The sequence below is a fragment of the Brassica oleracea genome, chromosome C5, assembly GCF_000695525.1.
Source record: "Brassica oleracea var. oleracea cultivar TO1000 chromosome C5, BOL, whole genome shotgun sequence".
NCBI lineage: Eukaryota > Viridiplantae > Streptophyta > Magnoliopsida > Brassicales > Brassicaceae > Brassica > Brassica oleracea.
The window spans coordinates 11175922-11182566 of NC_027752.1; positions in this window are offsets into that span (position 1 = coordinate 11175922).

The following is a 6645-nucleotide window of genomic DNA, read 5'->3' on the forward strand; positions in this document are numbered from 1 at the left end:
AGTTCTTTTTCCCATATAAATCATGACAATATTAATAAAACGGATGAAGCAAAGATAATTTCCCTGTATAAATTTACAAATTTGTATTATAAAGACCATCAATCAACGGAATATTTAGCTGTATTTAACTAGGTTTCGAGGATAAATTAATGAACTGGCAAAGGGACACGGTTCAATTGAACTTCTTTGCCAAGACAATGACAATGTAAAGTGATTTACAATTAAGATGACACAACATACATGAACATGAGGCTATTTCTAAATTATATACCCCACTTATTTAAATTTAATAGAAATATTTGTTTATTTGTCACCTTCGGAATTTATTGTATCTGCTTAATACTCATACTATTAAAGAGTTTTTATTTTATATTGAAAAGTAATATCTGAAGTAACTGGGAAATGAGTTGGTGTGACATATTGGGAGGGGAGGGGAGGGGCCACCAACTTCTTAATTAAGATTGGATTTCCATTGCAAACAGCGAAGAAAAACAGAGATACTATTAATCGAAAATTTAATGAACCTATTAGGTGTTATATTGGTAGAATTATAATGGGTGCCAATAAAAAAAATGATTTGAAAGAAGCAAAAAAGAAGAATGAAATTTCTCATGAGATTATTTTATTTGAGAATTTTCAAAAACCTCATGAAAACTTCCATAACTAATATATCTTTCGTTTATTGGTTTGTTTCTTATTTTTAGATAAACATTAATTCAAGAATTTTTTTTTTTCCTAATCGAGTATCCTGGCTCCACCGAAGTGGTCCAGACTAGAAACCAAAGTGAGCATGGACGCTGCCAGGACGTCACCATGTGGCTTACCGTGTAACAGTCTTCGGTCTCGGATGCTACAACCCACATATAAATTTCGCAGTGACCAAAGCTCGAACCCAGGAGCGGACGCTCCAGCCGGAGCTCATATAACACTAAACCAAAGCAACTTGGTTATTAATTCAAGAATTGAAATTATTACTATCATTTTTACATGAGATACTCTAAAAATTCAGTCTTCTCGCTTTTACTTTTTATATCGTCATGACAGACCGATCATAACCACAAAACTTTATTCCATTTGTTTAATTAAATGTCTTCAGTTCTATGATCTATCTCATCTTCTATTGATTTTAAACATAAAATGTGTTGTGTCGACTAAACTTCTAGAAAATGAATACTTATAATTTTGTTTGATTGCTTATATATTTAATCATTATCTTGTGTAGAAATAATCATTTTCTAGATTAGGATGTACAAATTATAGGTTTATGATCATGTCTTATCAAGAAATTTATAAGTCCTATAAATTATTTTATGGGGGTAGTAAATAGGGATGTAAAGTTTATAGTGTTGTCACTAGCCAAGGATGTAGATCTCCATGTAAATTGTTTGCGTTCTCGAATCTCTTGGAACTATTGAACTTTTAAATCTGAAAGTCCTTTTGAACTTTACTACGATAATATAGTGTTTTTGGAACAAAATTAACAATTAGCATCAAGTATAATGTTAATTTCCCTTCTCAGAATAATAGAAAGTTGAAATATCTCCAAGACATCGAGGTTAAGTCCGCAAACAATTATGATTGTGAGACACAAAAGAGTACTGTTTTCATAGTCATGGCTTAATCACAAGTTCACAACCCATCATAATAACAACAACCTGTTTATTTATTTTACAACTGAGGATGAATCATCATCACGCTACCGGAAACTGACCAGTACAAACATTTAAATTTAAGCAAAAACAAAGAGGCGCAAAATTACCAAAAACTTACACAACAAGAACGCTGCCTTATATGTATGCAACAAGCACGAAGAGAACAAAAAGTTCATAACGTCGGCGCAAATATCTTTAACCCCAAGAAGAGGACCAATCAGCGACCAGTAGGGTGCACGCGTCCTCCATTACCGTTGCCGGTAGGCTCAGAGCTCCGGCTACTACCAGAACCGGAGGGGGTGAAGGCAGAGATAATGGCTTTCACGACCATGGTTTTTACCAGCTTTCTCTCAACGGGAATCACACTCGCTGTTTCTTTCTTCACCTTCCGGTCAACCGAAGAACTGGAACCTTCTCCTCTGGAACTCATCTTTAGCCTATTTATTTTTATTTACGTGTATATAAGTTTGTATGTATCTGTGTTTGTTGCTGTTGAAATTGTTAGTTCCGTGCAAAACGTAGGTTAGTTAGAGTTTATATAGAAAACTAAAGAGAAAAGGTGCCCTTAAGCGAGAATTAAACTTGTGCTCTAAGTTGCTCACCTCCATGACCACAGGGCCGGCTTAACGATATCAAGGGTCCTTGGGCAAAAAAAAAAATTAGGCCCCTTTAATTAATTTATTTTAACTTTCTTATCAAAATATCATTATTATATATTTTTTTGAGGAAATATTATTATTATATATATAACAACTAATCTAAATTTATTCATTTGCGTGCATTTCGTAAATATAAAAAATTTAGACCGTTATATTTTTTATTATTGTGTGAATACTGAATGTACAAAAAAAAAAATTAGACCCTTAATATAAAAAAGAACAAAAATCTGGGCCATTTATATTACTGAAAAAAAATTGACACCTAAGCCGGCACTGCATGACCATACCCATGTATTGGCCCAGCCACTTGTAACGAGGAAATTTACATCTCCTACTAAAAATTTAAGAAACACTAATAAAACAAAATATTACAATAATATGAAATTTCCATGCACCGTGGTTTTTCTTTTATGAAATAACTAGTAAATGTATTTATTAGACATGACGAAGAGGCATCAAGATTGGGAACTAATTAAGGGTTTCCCATTAATATTTAGTTCATGGAACAGGGAGTTCAACACCAGAGCCGGTATGATATTTTCGGAGTTCTATTTGGAACAAATGTTTTATTACTATTCAAAAATTTTACAAGTTTACATAGTTTCATAGTATAAAATTTATTCAAATCTCAATCATACCAATATAAAATCCATCAAGATTTTATAAACATTTTAGTAAACTAGAAATTTTTATCAACTTTTTAAAAAATTTAATATTTTTAAGTTATTATATCCAAATCATAGATACATACATAAAATTGTTTTATTGAAAAATGGGGCCCTCAAAAGTTGGAGACCCATTGAAATGTTTCAAAGAATATGCACAAGTCCGGCTATGTTCAACACTAAAAGTATACATATATAATATATGAAAAAATATGTATGAACTGGCAGTCTTGCACGGATCACATGTACTTATGTTTTATATAAATACTAGGAGTTTTCCTGCGCATGCACATAAATATTAATTTTTAACATAATATTTTTTATTTCAAAAAAATTTGATTTATATTTCAACATTATTAATTTATATTTTAACTTCAATAGTTATAAAAATCATAAACGTATTTTTTTTATTTGGTATAATTATTTAAATTTGATTTGATTTAATTTTTAATAAAGATAGAATTAGATTTTATAAAAATAGTTTTAATTATATTATTGTGTTTAATGATTATTTATTTTAAATATATATATATATATATATCTTCCCATCTAATTTTAAATATATACATATATCTATATATATATATATATATATTTACATATGAATATAAATTCTAATAAATTTGAGATTTTGTTTGTTTTAGTTAAACTGAAAAATCTTTTTGTTAATTTAAATGATGAAGATGAATGGATAAATTTAAATAATGTTTAAATATTTAGCTATCAAATTTATTTTGGATTAGTGTTACTTTATTTAGTTTATTTTTATTAATGTGAGATACATATGTACATATATATATTATTTTAATTATGATATATGAATTATTAATATATTTAATAGTTTACCATAAATAAATATTTATATGAAAAATTGACATTAATGATGATATATGAGTTATTTTTATTACCATATTTAAAATCCCTGCAAAAAAATATAAATTTTTATAATGAAATTTTACATCTCACAATTAATACGATGTCATGTCACTATTTTCTAAAATCATGTCATCTATTTTAAGTGTCTTGTCATTTTTTTCGGAGAATGATTGTAATGACGACAAGTGTATAAATCACTTCGCAAATATAGTCTTAGGGATTTCTTCCATATATATGTGTTCGTGCTGATGACGTTAATCTATGATTTAAACCCAAAAAGATTTAATCCAAAATGTATTTCATGGTTAACTTCTTAAGAAAACTAGATTCTTACTAATTTTTTACCTTTTATTTTTCTACTAAAAATGGATTTTTATTCATATAGTTATTTGAATCTCAATCTTTTTCACGATGACCACAATATAAATAGATTCTTAATTAGAATCTTATAAACAGCGGTACTGAACCTTATTGAAAATAGTCAGAAGTGCATATGTGTGAAACCGATTTTTTGTCAAAGAGCACGTGTGAAACGGACCATAGCTTAGTTGACTTCGCTTGTCCGTGATCTGGTGTCAATCGAGCCAGGCTGACTAAAATCATTGGCTTTTCTATATTTGTGTTATTTTTGCTTTTTCTGTCCACTATGATATAGGAAAATTGGGCTGCATGATAAGGAAAAAAGCCTAATTTATCAACTAACCAATTTTCCAAACTTTTCTATACACACCGTCATAAATATATAATAATACAGTATTGTTCCTGCAGAAAAAAAATTAAAAAAAATAATTATTATGTGTAAAAAATAAATCGTGACTTAACTGTCTTTGCATCTTTCCTTTTTACTTCTCTTGGTAACTTCATTGAAGTTGAATGGTCTCTCACACCGAGTTGCTCCACATCGTCACCTCCGTCGGATTCATCTATTTTTTTTCGTTATTCCTTGGTTGCAAGCCCGCACTCAACTACTCTTCTGGAATTGTCGGACACACGACGTCATTACAGTTGCAGTGGCGAATAGTGCGAACCCGTACCCATTCCAATTCCAACAATTGATTCTTCTCAGATCTCTTCAGTTCCGGTACGTTCTCAGGTTTTAACCTTCGATTCTCCTCATCTCCTGTTATTTTATTTCATATTTGTGTTGTACTCAGAACTAGGGTACTTTTATAGTAAATCTACAGTCTCGTTACCGTTGCATGTCGTATTGCTTTTCTGGACCGAAGTTCCCCAATTGATTTAGGGGTTAGGTGATTTGGGATTGAGGTTTCCCTAATTGTTCTTAGTCTTTGTTAAATTTGAATCTTGTTTTTCTAGCGGATATACATAGTACATGGTGTAGTTATATAGTTTATTGTATGGAATAGCATATGCGATAGATAGGTTTGTTTGTGTTGACATAGTATGAGATCTTTCATTCCTATTCTATTTGGAATGGTGTAGGTTAATTTGTGTGTGAACATAGTACGAGATCATTCATTACTATTCTATTCGACATGGTCCGTAAACATATTTTATTTGTGATGAAATTGAGTGGTTGCTACTCCATTATTTTGTATTCCATCCAATTTATTTGCACTATGAAAATTCATATCTATATAAACAGAGTTGTGTACTCTGTCCTAACCGTGTTTACCTCTTACCTTCATCCTTCAGATCTGGCATGAACGATTTAAAGAGGATAATAAAAACAAAAAGAGAAAGAAACAAGATAATGTTGTCGACGTAGACAACCAAATTAATATTTCCTGTTTGAAGTTGCATTATATTTCCTATTTGTATTACATAATAAAATTAATAAACAAACAAATTTCTTATGGAATAGTAAAAAAAATCATTACTCTGAATTTGAGCCTTACAAAAATACGTTCATGACAAATAAATTGTGTGGTCTGTTACATAACGCGTAATGTGTAATAGCATATATTAATTTTCTTGGACACTAAACTGTATTTATTCAGACTTCAAGAAAAAATAAATGAACTGGCAAAGGGTAGGTCAGGCGAAGTTGACCTTCTTTACCAAAAGTCAATGATACCTAAGACGACACAATATACATGCATGAATGTTATTCTCAAACTAATTTCGTACTTCTTAACTTATAATAGAACTAAGGTCGGCGGTCCGGGCTACACCCGAATTTTTTATTTAAATATTAATTATAATCATATATTTATGTTATTTTGATATATAAATATTATATAAATAAAATAGCTAGATAATTATAAAATTATTTTTAATTATTTATTGTTTTCTGTCTTATGAATTTCTATTAACCTAATTTCTTACAATAAAATTTTTCGTTAGTTTATTTATTGAATGAAACTTGTATAGCTTAAAATCATGCATGCATTTAAGCTGAATCGAATCTAAATTAAACCGAAGTAAATCCGGTTATGTTCTGTCGTTTTTCTTTGAAACAAAAGGCTCAAAAGAAAAAACCCAATGGGAATAGAACACATTGCTTCCTGTCTATTTCTCTTTTAAGTTTAAAATTTGTATCTCATATCTCACCAACATGCATGTCTCTGCTCGTGTATGACACTTCCATTCATGTTAACTCCAAATAACTAATTAAAAAAATGAAATAAAAACCTTTGATTGCTTCCCTTATCTTCTTATGATTCGTTCGGAGCAATCTTTGCTTTGATAATATCTGTATTTCTTTGGACAAAAAAAACTATATTTCTCTCTTGATCGACATAGCGAAATTGAGAAACCGATCTGATTTACTCGCCGCTTAAACTGTGGAATATTTTTATTAATTGGTTCGATTTTCTTTTTAACCTCTTT